The sequence below is a fragment of the Watersipora subatra genome, chromosome 5 (genome assembly GCF_963576615.1).
Source record: "Watersipora subatra chromosome 5, tzWatSuba1.1, whole genome shotgun sequence".
Taxonomy (NCBI): domain Eukaryota; kingdom Metazoa; phylum Bryozoa; class Gymnolaemata; order Cheilostomatida; family Watersiporidae; genus Watersipora; species Watersipora subatra.
In genome coordinates, this window is record NC_088712.1 from 6,416,668 (window position 1) to 6,439,730 (window position 23,063).

Below are 23,063 nucleotides of genomic sequence, written 5' to 3' on the forward strand. Positions count from 1 at the left end.
CTGATGCCATGTAGAACGGATGCCATCTGTTAGAAATATAGTAGCCAAACACTCAACAACTGTTGATCTACTTTAGGCTTAGTACACATTATAATGGATATTGAGGGCTCTTTTAATTGTAAAAATTATGGTTGCCTTTGAAAATAACCATCATTACCGCTGCATTGGTTTATACCTATCTTTTATAGTTTTAGTTGTGTCGAAACAAACCTAGATTCTGTCAGCAGTAAGTAACTTTGTTTTATCTGTGATATACATGTATAAATACTTTCAGTACTAATCTTATTCTCAGAACAACATGATGTCATAATGTTCTCAAAAACAAATCATCACATCAGGCTTCAGTTTTGATATATAGATGTCCCATACGCAAAACATGATTTATCTAGCTGCATGAATAGGCTTAAGGCGAGGCACCACGTGATTTTAGCAATAAAATAAACATACACTTTGTGAGTATGTATTTGGTATCTGCCTGTTATTTGCGATCTATGATTGCTTATAAAATAAACACCATCAATTTTACATGAGGTTAACATAATGTGGTTAGTCGAATCGATTATTGATTCTGTCATCAATAAGCTTTTTTTTTCTGGCATCCAACAAAACTTTGGAAACTACAGTTTATCTCAGAACTATTGATTTTGTTATGTTGTTAAAGACAGTCATCACATTGAGATACAAAGTTTATATTTAAGAGTCATCTAGTTTAAACAGTATTTGCCTTGCTGCTTAAACCGGTTAATGGGTGGCAACATGCGGTTTTATGCCAAACAATTCAGACTTTACATTTTGAGTATTCATTAGGTGTTTGTCAATGTAGGCTCAGGCTTTGACCTAAAATATTAAATTATACTTGTAGTTTTAAATAGGGCTAACATGGATGAAATTGTGCCACCTGCCATCGAATGTGGGTTCTGTTTGAGACAAGGAGTAGCTCTGCCCAATCCTCGTCAGCTTACCTGCAACCATGTACATTGCCTTGCATGTCTGACTGGCTTTTATGATGAAAATAACATCCTGCTATGTCCATGGGAAGACTGCAGGTATGTTGCTAGGTGACAAAGATTAGTTATACGGTCGTGTTTAAAACAGGTAAACTTTGCGTATTACATTTAGTTAACAACTCTGTGTGTCAGTCTACTCCTAAAATAGAGTCTCAATATATTATTCTGCTATAATTTGCTTTGTTAGGCGCTAGCAGGCACTGGCTAAACACATTGACTTCAAATTTTGACTCAGAGCTGCAAGCTGTACAACGAACCAACTGATAAGAGCCCTTGTGCAAAAAGACTGATAGCAGCCCTTAATGCCAAATTGCCAGTTCAATTATTAGGACTGGTGGCTAAAAGAGCAAGCTTCTTGCTTGCTAATGTAAATGCTCAGATAAATTGACATGACCTTATGACACTAGTCACCTAGACTATGTCTTAATACTTTGGATATGGTCACAATCTTCACTGAATTAGAACTGTCAAGTGTCAATATAGCAAAGAATACAAAGATCTAAAAGTCCATGGTCACTGGTAAAAAGTGATATATATGTATTCATGAATGGCTCGTGTGTTTTTAAAACCTCTTATAAATACACAAATCTAATATCCATATTTAAATTAATGAGACAGTTTTTAGAAACAGTTTAACGTAGAAAATATTTGGTCAAACACACAATCTATTATCCAAATAACATCTGAAGCTGGCATAAAATGACATGCCTCGTAGAGAAAAATTGGTTGATGACTTATTCGTAATTTTAGGATCATGATGAACTTTGTGCTAAAACTTTTGTTGTAAGTTTTTAAGGCTGAAGCAGACTACAACGTTTCACACTGTGTTTTATTGTAAGACTTGTATAAAGTCTGCAACAACCAGTTCCAAGTCACATATAAATTATTTAGGTGTAAAAGACAAGCATTGTTAGCGTTGCGTCACCTGTGATAGAGGTAAATTTATCTTACCAAATATTGGAAAAGTTAGTCAAAAAATATTGCACTACCTTTTGTTAAAATGTCACTTTTAATACGCCACTATAGGATACTGATTTTAATACACAGCGAGATTGCATGAAAATAGAAGTTTGACAATTATCTCTTGCCAAAACATTGCGGTAAGGTGTTAGGATTGAATCACACTAGAAGCATGATGTAAAAGCTTTTCATTCTCATGCTTTCATAAACCATCCGACAATCAGATTGAGTTTACAGAGAATCAGGGCAGATAGATTGAACTTGTTTTATTTTTGACATTTTGCTTTAAAAACATAAACTCTTAAAACAGTCTCAAAATATTATTCTTCCATAATTTGCTTTGCTAGGTGCTAGCAGGCACTGGCTAAATATATGGACATCAAATATTGACTCATAACGGCAAGATGTACAACAAATCAACCGATAAGAGCCCTTGTGCAAACAGATCGATAGAAGCCCTTTATGCCAACTTGTCAGTTCAATGATTAGGACTCCCGGCTAGACGAGCAGGGTTCATGCTGGCTAATGTAAACAATCAGACACAGCGACGCGTTCCTAGTCACGTAGACCATATGCTAGTACTTAGGATATAGGCAATATTTGCAGTGAATGAGAAGAACCAAGTCACATTTTAAAGAATAACAAACGATAGTTTACCAATGTACATGATCACAAGTAAAAATTGATGTGTCGGTAATCAAAACTGGCTGATGTGTCTCTTTCATGTTTTGCAAATTATGAAAAAACTAATTATTTTATTTGTAAATGAATAAGATAGAGTAACAAGACAAGGGAATATAAGCTACAAACATTTATTAAACCGACATTATATTTAAAGACAAAAGTTGAAGCTATCATAAGATTAATATTCTTTGTTGAAAAGCCGAAGTGGCTAACGACTATTATCTCATATCACATTGATTTAGTAAACTTAGAGTTTTGGACGGCGAGTAGGCAAAGCAAGGAATAGAAGTTATACAATTTTTTGCAGTTCTTATTAATATTTCATAAACAATGAAGTATTGTAAAATTTATCAATGAAATAGTGTGGGCATGTTGCTAGGAGACAGCGTATAAACATTGCTTTCATGTTTTTTAACCCTTCGAATCCTGACTGTTTTTTTCAATGTGTCGGTAACCCTGGGCAATTTGTCTAACGAATGGTAGAAAAATTTGTCTAACGAATTGTAGAGTGGTTTGTGAGGTGCCACTAGATAAACTGCCATCATATGATGTAACAAAGGATAAGCCAAGATCATGTGATCCCTGTGCCAAAAAAGGAAAAGACGATCAACATGCATTTTCATACTGTCCACAATGTGATAGGATTTTCTGTGCCCGACATCATGAGGTAAGAAATGCTTTATATATTATGTTTGTATGATGTCAAAATCATAACACGATGATAACACAAACCATTTGTTAGTTATTTTTGGGTCGTGTAGAACGCTTCTGTTACTGTGCTTTTTGTTATGTTAGCCCATGTAATCTTCACTATCCTGTATGTTGTTCTGCAGTCATTACACTCAAAGTTGTAGTAAAATATTACACTTTGCATGTGTAATTTTCACCATCTGGATGCATTCAAACAGTATGATATTAACCTTTAGTACTGGTCAAATATCAAACTTGAAGTCTTCACAAGTATTGAAAAAGTTGTTAAGGTGCTAAAAATGTCATGGTATAACATTTTAGTTGATTTTAAAAGAAAGTATTGATTTTTGTCTTTCAGTTGATATGTTGTTGTTAAGCGATCTCATTTTCAAGGTAGTTAAAGATTAAACTCAACACAAATTGATTGCGGTAAAGGCGCTAAAAATTCCCAGATATGCCCAAAATGATGTAACTAGTGATGCATCCTGTCTCTATCTCTCGTATTCACATCGGCTATTGCGATAAAAGTCTCGTCTTACGCGGCTCTAGTGGCATATATCTTATTTTGTGTTTGCTTAGGTTGGCTAAAATAAATTATGTCATCATTAACTTTATGCTGTCTGTCAAAAACTTTAACTATCTGATGCTCTGACCAAAATTTTGAGTCGCCTCTTCAGGATTTTGAAACATTGTTACAATTATGTTGTTAGTCATTAAAACGTACTCGATCTAGTAATACGTTAAATTAACAGTATTAATTAACTTAGTAAATATGGATGTGATCTAATAATAAAGTAAAATTCATAACTCCGAGATTACAGACAACACGTTTTACTAGTGATAAGATTTATTATGATTTATATAAAATTTCTGTGTTGATTATTGGCTAAATAAGACACTATATATTTATCGACCAGAGACTCTTTTTACATGTATCACTCGTTACGCCACGAATGACATACCCACTCAAATCTTAGCTTTTATAGAGATGACCTCATTCAAACGCTTATATCTCTGTACAGGATTAGTCTACAAAGAAAAGAAATAACATCAAATTATAGCTGAGATTTTCGCCTTTTATTGACATTAAATTCATTTAATTGACTTTTCTTGATGCAATCATATCTTAAACCCTTTGGCAGGGGAAACGACCAGAATGTCGTTTATCGGTTGCGTGGGGAAACGACATTTATGTCTTTGTCGGTAGACGTTTATAGAGCTGTCGCCTAGTAGCGTTAAACAAAGGATATGAACACTAGTAAGTTTTAAATATCATCAACAAGATATCGGTCGATGATTTACAATATGAAGCAATTATCTGAGCGGCGTTGCTTTGTGCTAAAAGCTAAACAAATCGCGCCTCCTTGGAAAAGATAAAAAGTTGGAAAAACAAGTCAACATCGGCTCGACTTTCTAAACGGTAAAATAAAAGATTAGTTGATCCCGGATCGTTAGTGATTTTTTGTCTGAACAGAATAAAAATAATTCAAATGATAGAAGTGATGTAAACTTTTTTAGTCTTTTAATATACTTGTAATATACAGAGAAAATGATCGTTATGGTGACTCGCACGGCTATGTTATAGCATTTGACTCTACCGAAAAAAATGCTCCCAAGCATTTTATACAGGGACAATTGCACATGGTTGTATTTTCTTTTGAGTAGTACATATATAAATGAATGTTTATGTACAAAAATTTATGATCATAGAAATAAGTTTAAGATTTGAGCTATATGCATGTTCATAAAATATCGATTTTATGGAATTTTCGAAAATAAACTACATGAGTTTCGGTTGTTTTGAGGGGCTTATACCTGGTCAAAGGGTTAAGTATACGTCAGATTGAGAAAAAATTTACCAACATTTTAGCTTGTTTTACAAAATTCAGGGGAAATTAAATCATAAGTACTATTCAAACAGTAACAGCAGTCATCTTGTTTATATTAGGTTAATTTAAATAACTTTCGTTAAACAGGTATCCAAGACAATTGAATATTATCGTTCAAGAAAGTCATTTTGTTGGCACATTCTCTTTTACATTGTTGTTGTCTATTAGATATGTAAAACAACAGTTGTATGAGAATTTTTTTAAATGTTTCATATCATTTTGAGTTTCTGTCTTTTTGTCATTCAAAACTTCATAAGTACATATTTTCTCAACTAAAAACACATGCATTTCTTTCAATTTTATTTCATGTTATCTAACAAAATCTGCCAAACTTACAAACAATTTTTTTTTATATTTTAAAAGTGTTGAACAAGCTGTGTCAATGTAAATGGTTAGTTAGCAATGGGTCCAACTTTTAACCACCTAAAGCTTTCAATTATCAGAAGATATAAAATTTCTAAAATGCTGTGCATGATGATTAAAGTAATTGTATTAAACTGTAGACTTTTAGCGTCTATCTAGATAAGATCGGCTTGTTTAATGATTAAGGCATTTCAATTCGGGCTAAAGCTGCAACGATTTACATGAATTTCTTCAAAGAGTTCTTGGCAATCTGTGGTGGGATTAGTAAATTTAGCTTCTGGTAACACATTTTATTGTTTATCTACACTTTACTTTATGGTTACGTCTAGCCATTGAGCTATATTAGCATTGATCCAGTGGGCTACTCTGTATTTAGCTACTTATAGTTTATTGAGGACAGCCTCTAATTGTGACAACATGGTAACAAACTTTATATTATAGTCTCATAAAGAGTACCATGAAGAGTTTGATGAGGCTCATCCAACCATAAACATGGAGCAGTATGAACTACTAAAGAGTCAGCAAAGCAGATTTTGTGCTGATCATGACAACAAACCAATTACTTTGGGATGCAGAAAATGTCTAAAGATGAGTTGCCCTAGATGTGTCTCTTCTATGGGAACTTGCTCCGAGGGTAAATGGCTTCACTTCAATGTTTGCCCTACGTCCCATATTACACAATGAATTATTTCTACTAACGTCGACTGTTATCTTGTAACAGAAATGTTATCCTAAAATTTTGAACTAATTTAGTGGCGAGGGGTCTGTAATAAAGACTATAACCAATAGCTTTAAAAACAAAGCTTTGAAAGGTAACATTTACATTCTCTGTCTTAAACAACAACTAGCAATTGTAAACGTCTACTGAATGCGACATAAATGTCGTTTCCCCACGCAACCGGTAAACAACATTTAGGTCATTTTCCCAGCCAAAGGGTTAACTTTAGAGACAAAGCACCGAAAAGTAAAGTATATATTTTCTGTCTTAATTAATACAAAGTAATGCCACATAAACTACCAACATACGAGTCATATTAATTTTTCCTTTTCCTTCCTGTAAAAAATTGTTGTGATATGAAAGGATGTTGATAAATATATTTGAAAACGGTTTAAAATAAAATAATAAGTTTCTCGTCTGATGCCCTTTGCAAAAATTGATTGGATTGGTTTACGCTGTTACTTTAAAAGCATTGGTAAACGGAATCTTATGAATACCGGTTTTAGCTGTTAGGGTTTCTGACACGTCTCAAGCATTCTGAAAATACCGGCTGTTAGAGTTTAAAGAGTTAACCATATGACTGGGGCAACGACAACAAATTTCGTTTATCGGTTGCGGGGAAAACGACTTTTATGTCGCTTTCGGTAGACATTTATAAAGCTATGGCCTAGTAATATTAAACAAAGGGTAGAAACATTAGTAAATTTTAAATCTCATTCGTAAGATATTCATAGATAAATTACAATATTAAACAACTATCTGAGGTGCTGAAAGCTGAAGAAATCACGACTTTTGAATTTTGGAAAAAAAATTAAAGTTGGAACAACCAGTCAATATCGCTCGACGGTCATAACGATAATACAAAAAATTTATTTGATCCTGCAATCGTTAGTTATCTTTTGTCTAATCAGTATGAAATAATTCAGATGATAGAAGTGATGTAAACTTTTAGGACTTTTGAATATACTGGGAAACGTGATCGTTATGGTAGTACGCTCGGCTACGCTGTCGTGTTGGACTTTATCAAAAGGAATGCTTTTAAGCAACTCAGACAACGAAAAGTGTACATAGTTGTAGCCTTTTTTGTAGCAGTATATCTGAAATGAGTGTTTACATTCTAAATATTTCATTAATAGAAATAAATTTCAGTATGAGCTATGCACGTTCATTGAATAAAAATTTTATTAAATTTTCAAAAATAAGTTACTTTAATTTTATGTGTTTTTGCAGGGCTTCAACCCAACCACAGTGTTAAAGAAGCCATTGCAAAAGTTTGAAAGAAAAGTAAATAGTTACAAACTTTTTTGAAAATTAAAATAAAATTTGAGTTATTTTGGTTTTTTCCCAGTTCTTTCACCTCAAATAATTTAAAAGGTATCCTGTTTACAGCAGGGTCACAAGCAACCAAAATATGTGTCTTCTGTGAAAAAATCAAGTTTTAAAACATTTTGTAAATTATTGTGCTCATTTAACATTGATTTCTGTAGTTTCTAAAACTACCAGACTTACGCAGAAATAGAAAGATGGTTGGCTGATCTTGTAAGCATTTGTGTAGACATATAAAAATGGCGAAAAAGGCAGCAGACAGCGGGTTTTGTGGTCTGTAATCCAGATTTTACTTTTGCCTGGAATTGCTTACTTTATCCAATCACCATCTGCCAGGATTTATTTCTATTGTAGCCCAATTTCGCTAAACTTTCTCAGTTAATTTTATTTCCAGTTATCAAAAAATATACATTTAACCCACTATTTAATTGTTTATCTGTCTTATTATAAAACATTAAACTAATTTCTTGAGTCAGAGCTCAATTAACATACCTTAATCATTGATTTTTAAATCATTTCTGATATGATCATCTTTTCAATTCATCCAACTTCAACTTCTGCTGATTTAACAAAAAATTGCTTGGTATAAACTTTGAACATTAAATAACTTGTTGATAATGGCAAAGTTGATATTATATGAAAGCTGAAGATTTTGCTAAGTTATCAGCTTTATGCAGGAGAGCACCATCAGTTGATGTCTTTGGAAGAGCTGGTACTACTGCTTAATGATGAAATCAACAAGCTAAAGAAAGGGATGATTGAGAAGGAAGAGGGTTTGGAACAAATCTTCAAGTTCACTTCTCAAACACTCGCTGAGTATGACCTGGAAACAGCTCAGTCAGTAGAGAAGATACACAAAAAAAGAGATCAGCAGGTCAGACTTTCTAGGGAAATGTTTCCTCGTAGATTAGATCAATTGACCAAATGTAAATGTAGACAAGCATAAATAATTAGGAAGACGACAAATTTTAAAATATGTTTCTGAAGTTCAATTAGGCCTTATTCCATTAAACAGCAAAAGGAGCAGCTTAATTTAGTCAAAAAGCCGCTAAAAAAAATTCAGTAAATCATTCAAGCATTTTTCAAAGATATACTTTCTATTTATTTATTTAATTTATCTATCTGTTTCTATCTACTTAAAGGTTGAACTGCAACAAAATTCACATTACAGTTATTTGGTATCCGAAGACTCACTATGTCTTACTCTGTTGTGTTGCAGGTGCAAAATATGTGGAAATGTGATTACCAGCTCTTGAAAGCTAAAAAACGAACAGTAGATTGCCGCCATCGCGACACTAACATGTATTAGACTACGACAAGATCTGCTTTCTTTTAGTCTTAGAATAGAACACTTTTATGCACCATTAGTCATGTCACGTTCTGTGCTTTCAATTGTTTGTATAGATTGTATTGATATTGTATTGTTTGTATTGATTCAATAAAAAACAAATCTTTTTTTGCAGATGGAACTACTTTCTTTGAAATACAAGCAACTTGAGGAAGATTTCCAAGAAGCTCGGCTAAAGACTAAAACTTGCATCACTGATTTTCTGGATGATAAAATATTGGCTAAATGGAGCCAGTTGAGGAATCTCAGGCATAAAGTGGATTCTAGGGCTCAGTATGCTCACCAGGTATGTGTGAGTTTTTATATGGGTGTAAAAAGTAGATCAATTTTTGCTTAATTTCTAAAGTTTGCTAGAACCAGCATTTAAAAAACACTGCTATATGTAAATTATTGATAATAAAATAAGCATCATGCCTGTTTTTTACTTGTGCAGCTGCAAAAGGTTATTATGGTAAACATGAGAAAAATCAATAGTTTTGAGTCTGCAGGTTTTGGTATTATCATATTACCAAGTATTGAGTTTGACAATGAAGAGCATGTAGCTCACTTAAGAACTAATTTGCTACTAAGTAATCTTCGGTTTTACTGAAGCATTCAGAAGAACTTAATATTTATCGTTGATGCATATAAATTGTCGGAACTTTTCAATCACAAAACTTAGCACTTGACTTCAATGCTAAACCAGTCTGCTTAAAATTGTATAACCACTAACCCTTCAGCAGTACAAAATGTGGTGTAAACTGTGTAAACTGAATGTGGGTACTGTTTTGGGCTCTTCACCTACTCTTGTGGTTAGCACCTTCAGTAAACTCTGAGTCTGAAGATGTGTCACTATTACTATAGATTGTGAATTTATTGTTATTATTGATGAATACAAAATAACACTTTAATTGTACTACTGATGAATAGATAATCATTGGAAATCCATCGATAAACAGTTTAAGTTGCTTCAGTACTGAATATGTAGACAGTTGGATATAGCTGGTAGTTGTAGCCAGAAAAATACAAAAAAAAAAGCAAATTTCACCTCAGTGTGGGCCGAAAACATGTGTTCTGTTGCATCAACACAAGGAAATAATTTTCCATTTTATGAAGATAAATTTATCATAATCTAATTAAGTAAATACTTGCTGATTGGAAATGTTTAAAAAGTTCATCAGACTGGATCATGAATCTCTTGGTTTTAATCTAGCATTGTTGCTAGTATAATTACACAGCTCTTGCAACATGTTTTCCCACTGTTTAATAAAATCCAATATAAACTTCTGAAAGATAAGGAGTGAACTAGCGTAGCTCATTGTAAAAAGCCTACACTTATGTATCAAGGCCTCAAAGTTGTACACAAAATTAACGAAGAAATCTCTTAACAGCGCGATCGTCAGAATCTGACGTTGAGCAACAAATATCGGCATGGTTTTATACATTTGTTGTTTGATAAGAACTGCAACTCATTTGTGGTGAGTTAACCCTTTCGCCAAGGCTCGCTTATGGCTGGGAAAGTGCCAGCATACAAAGGCAATTACTAGGGCGATTTGAGACTTTGACATGACTGCATAAAAATGCAGCAACTATTGTCTATATCTATTTCTTGAAACTATAGATATAGATGTATGTAACATTTTAGCACATAAACTCATTAGGCAGATTAATGTGTATTGCATCAGAGATTAACTGGTTATGTAGAAGATGAATCGAGTGGTGAGCCTGTATTCACGCATTTGGTGAAGCAACAAAAGATCAGAAGCAATATTTATTATGAGCAGAAACAACAAGTCTTTGGCTGCTGGATTGCAAAGCACTATAACTGAACTCTTTGAATAGGTGGGAGCTCTGATGAGGGCAGTGTGCAACAAATATAACATACTAATGCGCAACAAGTACAATAGATTACGGCATTTAAGCAAGTGTAACTATGTACATAGGCTAACAATACGAAGCAATGAAGCATTTGGAGAAACTAAATAAAATGCAACTTGTTAATAAATTTAGTTTGCATGGTAAGGATCAAAACATGACTCGCACAAATATACTCCACATGTGACTCTACTGCGAATACCTTCAGCTTGCTCTCGCTCATCACCTATCGATACATACAGCTTGTGCACATAGCCAGAGACAGAATCACAGAGAGCAAATTACTTTATTCCAAATATAGATATGTTACATGGTATATACTGCCTAAAGCTGAGCCATCCTTTCCATTCCAGCAAACTTTCATCTATAGATATAACCTTACCAGGCTGCAAAACAGAATATTTATTTAGCCCAACATATGATGATGAACCAATCTCAAACCTTAATGTCAATTGTCTGAAAGTCTACCAGTTAATACTGGGTGAACTTTTCTTTACCGAATTTGACAGTGTGATGAGAATTGTCCTACTGGAAAATGTCACAAATTGACAACGTTCATTTCTTTGTGACCCTGAAGGTTGGTCTAGCTTATGAAGTAAAGTCCACTTTGCTTTGGAAGCAAAGCTGAGAACTTTCATATCTCGACATAATGTCAACATGTGTTTTTTTCTTGAAACCGTTGACCTTAAGTTTTAAAGCCTAATATGGGCCCCCCAGTTTTTCCATCCACAGACACAGACAGATCCATCCATTACACAGACCTTCCATTTAAGTTTCAAGGTTGCATCAAAGCTTTCTATTCCTTTCTAGAAAAAATATTCTGTTCATTCACCTACACTTATACACTTTGAATTTAATACAACGTATTTCAGTTCAACTCCCACTTTCAGCATAAAAATATTATCATAGCCCTCTGCTCTTCCAATGCGCAACTGTACAGAGGTTGTACATCGGTACCCTTGGTACATTGGTACAGTGCCACGGTACTTGGTTATTCAAATGCAGAAAGTGTGGTGATCCTAAACCATTGTCTTTACTTGTAGGGATATCCAAAATTTTTAGTTGAGTGGTGGTAAAATAACTACTTTTGAGCCTAAATAGTAATTTAATATAGTTTTAGTGACTTTCCTTGTTGAACCACCCAAAAATTATTGTTACCCTATTGTTACTTTATTATGATGAATAATATAAAATCAGCATGTATGTAGGTAATTTATTAATGCCTCGCGATTGATTTGCAATAAAATTCACATTACTGCTATTTAGGTATCAAAAGATCCACAATGATGTAGTCTGTTGTGTTGTTGATTAAAAATATGTCAAAATGTTACTACAAGCTACTAAAAGCTCAAAAAAGGCAGTTAGTCGCAGCAATCACCAAAACGCCGTAGGTTGAGATCGCTCACAAAGCTGCTCATATGTGACGTAGTTGAGCACAATGTGCTTTTGTTTACCCTTTCATGCAATATCATTCGTAAAAATATTTTCACAAATAAACTTCACGCATTAAATAAAACCATGTGGATTGTCCTGGTGCGCCTATTTCATCATCATCGTAATCCTGTCACTTAGATTACTGATATCTCAAAACCTAGCCTAACAATTAATTTATTTTTTCAACCTTAGCTCGAACGGGTGCATATCATCATTTGATAATCATGACAAGCTTGTTGGTTACCTGTGATGATCGACAAATGCCACAGAAGTTGTTATCGCCATGTGGCTAAGTATATGGGTTATACGATCAGATTATGACTTGGTGATTAGACCAAGCTGAAACGAAACTGTAAAGTAGCGATCATCTTTATTTTATAAGGGGTTTCCAGTAGAACCCAAAGTATTTGCCATAAACTAAAGCTATGGGAAGTGTTATATTGAGTCTTTTAATGGCATTTCATTTCATATGATAACATCCCGTGTCAAAACAATAACCATGTCGAGTTGAGCACGTCATAAAAATAAAGTGATTCCAACCTACGGCCAGTTTTTGAACTGTTCATTTTGAGCTTTTAAGAGCTTGTAGTCCCATTTTCACGTACTTTGCACATAAAACACAATAGAGTTAGAAATGGTGAACATTTTGATATCAAATAACTGTAATTTTTTTTCACGTTAACCTTTAGTAACATTGATCTTGTAAAGCATTAATGATAGTGTAATGCTAATTATCAAGAGTCTTGAACATACAATGAGATCTAGTGAATATCTGTCCTGTATAGTTTAGTTTTGCTACGTTACTTCATAAACAGAGACAATTGAAGATTATGTTTATGTAATGGACGTTGTCAGTATACTGGTAGTTATAGTAACACACACAATATTTAAACATCCTTAAGATAGGTGAAGGAATAGTAATTTTAGTTGTGTTCAGATCTTAGGCTACTCAACAGATATAGATAAAATGTGTCACATCAATTGTAGCCTATAAAATGCGTAGAAACTATGTGAACAATTTTAATTGTAGCGAATCGATAACTTTCATTGCTTAGCTGCTTCACATGCTTTTCACTTTGAAGACTTCAACTGTTTTATACTAATATTACAGTGTGATGTAGTCTCTAGCTACAGCAACACAAAGAATGACATACATCGGTTGATTGATGAAGTCATGCCATCAGTTCAAGTACCTTCAGTCAGTAAATTGACAGAAAAACGTAAGTCTGCTGAGAAATAATATAATTTAGTGCCTGTATTATAAGAACTTCCAATTAAAGTACAATTACAACCACGTATTTCATAAATTAGCATATCTGCAAGAAAACTTACTTTTTACTTATCAAAACATCATACACCAGCAGCTAACTTTCCATATTGATGTATTATACCTTTAGCATAACTACTAAACAATAATTTAACAGGTGAAAAATTGCTAAAATCCCTTCTGAAAATATATAATCAACCTTTCGCATCGTCCGCATAAACTTTTTCCAAAACGGCAATCAACAGATTTTCAGAAAAGTTTATATCTATCGCGTAATTTGTTAGTCGAAAGTATATTGTCCAATTACATATTGGGTATCAAAAAGATGCCCAGGTTCTAAAATTTTGTTTGCTAATTAATAAAACTGATGTAGCTAAAAGGCTAAGCAATAGAGCGACTTAAGATTTATCCCGAAACAATCGGGATCAGGTCCAAGAGAACAGAAATCATTCCAAAATATCCTGGAACAGGCCTGAAAGGGTAATCCGTGGTCCTTTGAATCTCTATAATTAACATCAGCACTAAACAATAGATTTTGCCATACGAATTATAAAATCTGCTTTGCATGGCCTAATAAATTGGAATGACCAGCAAATGATATCCCTTTTGCTACAATGAGCTACATAGAACAGCTCGCCAAAACATTAGCTTTATTACCATGAGGTGCATATTGCTACTTCAGCAAGCTTTAAACGAATAGTTTCTGATTAGTGTTCAGCAGCATATGCCTTCATTACACCATTGTTTACAGCCCATCATGGGTGTACTTTTTATTTTTTTCAAGCATTAGTTACATGTACTATCATTATTTATACTTAGCAATTACCAGAATTCTTAGCAATTGTTATTTGCAGTTGGACACATTAAAGCTCAGAATGTTTAGTAATCTTAAAACTATGAATTTTGGTCTGATTTTTATTAATAAATAGTGCTACTGAGAGTGATTATTTTATACTGAAGTGTAATAATGTAATAATATTTATACTTTGTCTGACTCCAACATGCTTACAGTCTGTTTGATAATGGCTGCAAAAGTCTCTGAGCTCAGTTTGCAATACAACTATGTTATTTTGTAAAGCATTTGTTGATGCAAATCTTTCTGTCAATTATCTTAGTACTGTTACAGCTTTTGGAATCGGGTGGTTTTATACAGTCATGAGTGGCTACATGGGACTTTTTCAAAATTTATGCGTTACTAACTTTGTAACTATACCCAGTAAAATAATTAATTTGGAAACTAAATATTTAACAACTACAAAACAGTTGTATCTCTGTTTTATTTTCACAAAATAATATAATAAGTGCATGCTTTCTTTCTTTTATTGTGTTGCATGAACAACTACACCTTATTAATATTCTATGATAAAAGCTTTCTAAACAATTTTTTATCAACTAACTATTTGTTAACACTTTTGCTGTTAAAAAAGACATAAATGAATTGTATCAGTTTCATGGGCAAACATCATTTGTGTCAGTTCTGATGATTTTTAATAAGGTCGTCACCTGGTGACACAAAAGGCAGACATCAATGTTTTCAAGACCGCAATATATTTATCAACATGTTACCTTTGATGAACAATATGAAAATGTTATCTGAAGGTGAACTATGATGTTTATAATGTTGTATTTACAAGTTATTTTGTTGTGAATTTATGATTGCGGCTACTATATAGCAAACTGAATAAACATACTATCAGTGCTATAAGCTTTAAAAGTTCTTTTACAACTGATAGGGGAACAGTGGCTAAGGAAACTTTATCGCCTTAGCACCTAATAGCTTCAATACAACTGTTGCTCAAACAAGGGCTGACAGAATTTTATCACGTTACCTTTTAATGGTGGATGAAATGTTACTAAAAAAGATGATGATAGTCTTCCAGCATATATCTGTTCAAAGCGTTATTTCATAGGATTGCAATATACACTGTCCAGCAAAAAAGACATTTATACAAAACAATACATTTTATTTAGGTTTGTAAAATGCAACCAAATTTACCGATGCTAGTAAATGTTTGTCTTTAGCTTTCAAAAGTACGGAAAACCTAGTTTACTATTGGATTGAACATACAAATTGTTACATACTCTAACAAGAAGCATTATTAGCAAATGTGATATTTCAATTAGACAACTTTATTAGGGACTGAACCACGGTTAACACTAGCCAACCCAACACCGAAAAAGGCAACAGCTCACCAGCTGCTAAGTAAGACCAAAAATAGGAGATGACTCTGGGTAGGAGGGACAGGACACTCTGTCATGGTATAAACTGCAAATTGGATTTCAACTAAATTTAAACAACTTAAAAATTTCACTAGATGTCTACCTCATGAAAATATATTGGAAAACTAAGTCAAACATGATATTTTTAACTACTAATAGAAATTATACTTTTTATTGTTATATATTATTGTTTATAATAATAATACATCATTAACATTTTTAAGCTAATTAAGCCATCCCTTAATGGTACTATTGTTTATTTTATATTATATGTGTTACGTTATTATATACTATATTATGTATATTTTAACTTCAAACATAACAATCTAACAACCCACCCTACATGTGATTATTTGTTCAATTTTGTTAAACAAACAATTTGTTATTGTCAGAACAATTTAAAGATTATCCAGTTGGCTGGCTGAAGCTGAGTGATTGATCAATAACTATGCTGGTATATTTAGATCATGTTTTTAGATAGTTTGGCTTAAGATAACCTCAGTTTCCTAACACAAACTACCCACACCACTTTTATAACAGTGATGTATTGTTTCCTAGGAAAGTTTTCCAGTAATAAACTGCTTAGTCTTTCATTATTATGAAAAATACTATAATGGTGATAGTTGGTAGAGTTGCTTGACAGTTGCAGCAAATATCGTTATTCTTTGATTTCAGTTTAATTATGAGACAAAACAATAATATTTACAAATTTAAATGTCATGAATAAAGTAATCCCTGTTGGCTGCTGTATTGCTCAGGGTGCTGTAGTACGACAAGGCGGTAGTCATCAAATGCTTTAGTAAGCAGATTTGGAAACAAGGTCATGTTGATCAATCACAGGAATAAGCTTTTATTTTATTTTCAATTGAGACCTGCCTATTTTATAGCTAGTAATTCTCTCTCTGACATACAATAGTCTGTAGATAAAGTGTAGAAGACAGCGCATTGATCTAAAATGACTCAATGTCTAACAAACAAAAAACAGACCTCAGGGTTACATACTATGTTATATGATAAATGAAATATAATTGCTAATAATTTGTTATATATAAAAGTATTTTTTATAGTTTATTCGAAATGTTTAACATATTTAACATATCAATTACTTTAAACTAGGGCTGCACAGTGATTATAAAAAATAATCATGATTAATAACTGGCCTGAACCAGTTTATCTTCAACTAATCTTAGAATTAATCTAGAGAAAACCTGTATATTCAAAAACAAATAATACAGCTATATATATTAAATATACTTGAGACAATTATTGTCAACATGATTACATATTATGTACGATGTACATAAGTTACAATGTAAGAAATATTATAGTATACAATATGTAAGAAAATAGTCTATGAAAGTCTATAATTAAGCCAGCCAATAGTCTACGCAGCACAGTTTATTCACATCCGAATGAAGAGATGCCCTCTTCCTATACGTACAGTAGTAGTAGTTATTGTCTGCTTATTGTCTGCAATTGAATATCTTAATGATGATGTGCTGTGGTGGTAGGCATATTCTTTCTGGCAAATATTGCACTTCACTTCATGCTTCCAACAATTGGAAAATTTGCTACCTAGTACAGAGGACATTTTTCTACTTTCATGTTCCAATAAAGTGTCAATCTTATATTAGTACCATTCTGAATCTGAAATATGATTGTGATTCATTTGAAAAGGAAGATACATGTATCATTTACCTTGAACATTTAAGATACAAACAAAAATAGACTGTATAAGGTATCAAATAATATCAAAATCGCTGTTTTTACTATTACCTAAAACATGCTCAAGCAATTAACAGCATGGCCGCTTCAACTTGCTCGTCACGGTGCTTTTGTCGTTGTATAAACAAGTTTTACGTTGGTGTTTTCGAAGTTGAGTGCAAAATAATTGTGGTTGTATCTAATTGGTGAAAAGTGTTGCTTGTCTTGTCATGATATTTATTTGTTAGTAAATTAAATGCTAGTAACCCGCTATGGTAATGTTATATTGTAGCGGACGTAGGGCCACACATTTATTTCCTATATTTTATATACTTGCATATAATTACTTTTTATATATATTTTGCATACTGCGGTTGTCTTTATTGTGTGTCTTATCGCTAATACTTTGTTAGTTTGGCAGTAACTAAGCCATCATGTTAGCGAGTCTGTCAATAATTTATTCTTATACAGTTTCTTACCCGATTCCATTATACAGTTCGGGGGAAAATATTTGTACATATGAGGAATGCTCACGCAAAGAGAGCAGAGTACTCGCAGCATCCATGACTATTGCAAATCGCTTCTGAATTAAACGAATAAAAAACCACACTCACTTCCTTTACAATTTATGCAATATTATAGCAATCTAGATCATGCCTGAGAAAAATTCGGCAAATTCCTTTACAATATATTAAACAATTCAAAGGAATCACATCATGATCATCATCTCATTTGCATTTTATTGAAGATTAATTGGCTCAACTCAGTTGATCGTGTATTTGTATTGACCATATTAATCGTTTAATTAACCTGACCATTGGACAGCTATACTTTAAACACTTGCGGAATTGATAAAAAAGCTTTTCTGATACATAAAAAGGTATCATTAGCATATCACACAATAAATAAATTTTATATATAATTATGGTAGCAAAAACTGAACGCTGCGGACAAACGAATCCAATGCACGGGTTTTTTAACCAGCAGCTTAAAGATGACCATGCATGGATGATATTCAGTTTTGTTTCTAATGTAAAAGTTATTCATGTATCAGAACAGCTCAGAGAGCCAAGGAACAATCTAACAAACCATACAATATGTGAATCTTTGTTCTATTATGTTCAACAATCAAGTTGTTACTATCAGAACAAATTAAAGATTATCCAGTTGGCTGGCTGAAGCTGATTGAATGATCAATAACTATGTTGGTATATTTAGATCATGTTGTTAGATAGCTTGGCTTAATATAGCCTCAGATTTCTAACACAAACTACCCACATCACTATTATAACAGGGGTGTATTGTTTCCTAGGAAAGTTTTCCACTAATAAACTGCTTAGTCTTTCATTATTATGAACATTACCATATTGGTGATGGTTGGTAGAGTTGCTTGACAGTTGCAGCAAATATTGTTACTCGTTGATATCAGTTTAATTATGAGACAAAACAATTTTTTTTACTAATTTAAAGATTATGAGGAAATTAATCACAGTTGGCTGCTGCATTGCTCAAGATGCTGTAGTGTAAAAGGCTTTAGTCATCAAATGATTTAGTAAATAACTATAGAAACAAAGTCTTGTGAATCAATAACAGGAACCAGCTCTTATTTTAGTTGAATGTTAGACCAGCCTATTTTATAGCTAGCAATGCTCTCCAACATACAATAGTCTGTATGCAATGTGTAGAAGATAGTGTATTCACCTACAATGACTCAAGTTCCAAAGACTCAATTGAGGGAAGTGAACCGGACTTCAAGGTTACAAACTATATTATATAATAAAAGAAATACAATTGTTAATAGTGTGTGATATATAAAATTAATGTTAATAGTTTAATAGAAGTGTTTAACATATTTAACATATCAAATATTTTAAACATTTGCAGAAATTATAAAAAAGGTTGATAAAGAAGATTCCATGATACATAAAAAGATACCATTGCCATATCATACAATTACAGACTCTTTAATATAAATCTGCAAGTAAAAACTGAACGCGACAGATGAACGATCCTAATGCATAGGTTTCCAAGCAGCAGCTTAAATATGGCTATGCATGCATGCTTTCCAGTCTTGTGCCTAATGTAAAAGTTATTCATATACCAGGGCAGCTCAGAGGGCCAAATATCTTAGTCTGAACAGTTTTTAATATCAATCATCCTAATTAATGATGTAGCTCAATGAAAAGACAACTCCCCATAAGCTTCTTTTGGACAGTAAAAAAAACAAATGAGGCTTTTGGATTATTGATTTTTGCAAGCAAATACTAAATAATTAACATTCTTGCATTACTCACAATTGCACTGATTGTGTGTAACCCTTTGAGTGATTGTCATTCTTGTCAATATGTGTCAGTATCCCTGGGCCATTTGTTCAATGATACAAAATGTTGGAACCTGTTAAATATATCTAAACAAGCTCACAATACAATGATTTTTAGCAGAAGCCTGATTTATAAGTCTAGCATCACTCAGAAAATGTCCCTAAATACAAAAATAATAGGATTGCAGTAATTTGGGTCCAAAACCATAAGAAATTGTAAAATTGTACATTTTAAAAATCTTTGCAGAAGCTTCATTCATATACACTGATCATAGACCAATGGTTCATCATTGTTTAATGACTCAAACTAATCTGCAAAATTATATAATTATAAAATTCTTCATTTGTGTCACAATTGTCTTTTACCTACAAAAAAATGAGTCATATCACGTTTTGTGTGACATCATTCCAGTGAAATACTTGTTATCTTGAAGGAAGTAGATAATAATATTTGACAATGGTTAAAATGGACGTAATTAATAAATGTACACAAAATAGTTTGATTAGTTTACATTGTTACTAAAAACAGCATTTGCGAACAAACCTATTGAGGCTGATATACCAGTCGTCAGTATTTAAAAAGTTAAAGTTTCAAAATATCACATAATAACTTTTTATGAAATATTTTGTGTCAGACAGCATGAGTATTAACTAGACCAACATCTTTATATCAGATATTAATCTTAATAATCAAGTAATATTTTATGCAAGTATTATACAATAACATAATAAATATCTAATTTTTTCATTTATATATTTATTCGCAGGTGGTAAAGCTGTGAGATAATGCTAGAAGTTGTCTCCACTGATAGCTTTCTAATTGATGAGCAGCTGAAGCTTCGACCTTCTAAACCTCTTCCAAAGGCCCTCAAACTCCTTCACACAGTCTCTTTACCATCATATCCTTATTCAGCAAGAATCTTGAACTCTCAAATATTTACTGGAATGTACAATAAAGCAGTAACTACTATTGACAACAACTACCAAGTAAAATGTTCATTCATCACATTCAACAATTACCCTAGAGCAATGGAGGTCTACAAAGACAGACTATATACAACAGTGTATGGTGATCCTTGGACCATCTATGTACATGATCAGCAGGGAAAGCAAGTCACTTCCTGGGCTCACAGTGACTATACTGTCAACATCGCAACAGGACTAGCCATCACTTGTGATAAAGTAGTTGCTCCAGACAGAGGGAACAAGCTTCTCATCATCTACTCACTGACAGGGAATAAACTCAAAGAAATTTCTTGTCCTCAGCTTAGCCAAGATTATGTCTCACTTTGTGTTTCAGGATCAGACAAGGTTGTTGTGTCTGACTATGTCTCATCTCATGTCAGCTTGATAGACATCTCTCAAGGTCAGCTGCTTTGGACTTGTAAAGGTGTGCCTCATCCACAAGGAGTAGCATGCTATGGTGAGAGATATATCCTGGTGGCAGCATCCAGCAGCAGCACTATGAGAATTCTGGATAGCTCAACAGGTTAGTTTAGCAATAAATGGTATACAGAATATGTGTGAGCAGTTGTGCTGACAAATATGCTGTACAATCTAGTAATTGATAGATATACTAGTAGATACATAGTGTTGATGTAAACCCATGTAATGCTACCCTGACTACTTCTCATAGTGAAATTAAACACAATACATATTAATAGAGAGCTCTGGTGGTCTACTTGTTATAGACTTAGTATCAGCCTATGATTCAGAGTTACTGTTTTATTCTCACTATTTCTCCTTAAATAGCCAACTATTTTGGATTTGTCTGAACGCTCAGTATTCTGTCACAGATCAACTGAATATCATATAATTTATTGGAATGATAGCCTGTGCTATCATCAGGTCTCGAAGTTGTACATAAAACTATGTATAGTCCTGCTACTATATGGGAAATTAGATGTACTTACAATGTGTTACAAAGGTGTGGAGGCACATACTGTCAGTGAGGCAAAACAAAATCATTTATAAAATTGAGTTTATAATGACAAAATTGCCTTTACTCTACTATTGCTTATGATGCTATGATAAAAAGAGTGCAGTGGTCATCTTAATGTTACTATAAACAATATAAATAAAACTAAAGCAATTTATATTCAGTTGCTCTGCAAAGTTTGAAATCAATTTTAGACAAGCATACTTTGTCTGGCAGCTTGTTTAAGTAAAATAAATTAAGTGGAATCTTATCTTTATAATACAAATATTTGTATAAACCAATTCACTTTATTTTGTCAATGAAGCTTGTATACTTACTTGCTTACCCATATAAGCCAGTCTGGAACTGCAGGTCACAAATATAGTTTCCATTGGCTACTGTAATAGCTGGTATTTGGCATCATGCCAACATTCCTATAACTGTACGAGATTGCATAATATGATGAATTAGTTATTCACATGGAGATTATAATTCAGTCAGCTGGTAATCGGTCTTTTTATTCTGTAAAATGGGCCTTTGCAAGGGCAACCTGTCCAGCGAGCTGAGGCTTGCTCTCCAATAATTAGACTAGGGCGGTACTCTCAGCTTAGTGTAAACATAACCCTATAAGGTAGGACATAGCTGAGGAAGTGATTATGTTGAAGTATGAAGCTTGTCATGAATAAAAATTTAACAATTTTTTCTAACAAAGACTAATGAAATAGCCTATACAACTTTTTGAAGGTTTTTTTCTGCAAGAAGGCGTGAAGTTGCAGATCGTAGCCTTAGAACTTAAATGGCAAATTTACTTTAAACCAACTACTTAAGACATCCCAACTACTTAGCTGTAAGGAGCATTTGTGCAATTCTATGGCAGCGCGGTGATTGACATTTTCGTTGAAGAAGGATAACTCTTCAACTAGCTTTTCTTGTAAGTGACTGAAGAATACGGTGTAAACCTTCAAAAAAATCATATTAAAGTATACTAAGAAGTATTGAAACCAGGAATATGCTGAGACTGTTGATTATACTTATTATATTGTAGGTGAAGTAGTCTCAGAGTTGACAGACAGCGCGATTGAGAGTGGCAGTGTGTTGGACATGGACATCTCTGGAAACAGACTCATTGTAGCTAACAACAATAGCAAGAACATAGCAGTCTTCCAGCTACAACCATAGCTGCTACTTCATAATTCGGAGTTGCTGCCTTTTCTTTTTCATTATCAACTATAAGCTACTCTGCAAAAGCTAAGAGAGATGTACCCTAATTGTGAGAATGGTTTCGATGTAGCTGTTTGCTGCTCAGGAGATAGACTGATTTGCTGTACACAACAGTTTAATGTTATTTGTCATAAAAGGTT

General features: G+C 33.1%; 1 protein-coding gene across 1 annotated transcript in view; it reads left to right on the plus strand.

Annotated features, from left to right (window-relative positions):
* Positions 1–994: 994 nt before the first annotated feature.
* Positions 995–23,063, plus strand: part of LOC137396257 (uncharacterized) — a 396,156-nt gene continuing 374,087 nt past the window's right edge. Inside the window, exons 1-2 of the mRNA XM_068082445.1 lie at positions 995–1,046; positions 3,159–3,318. The gene's annotated coding sequence lies outside the window, so the exon portion shown is untranslated. The remainder of the gene's footprint in view (positions 1,047–3,158; positions 3,319–23,063) is intronic.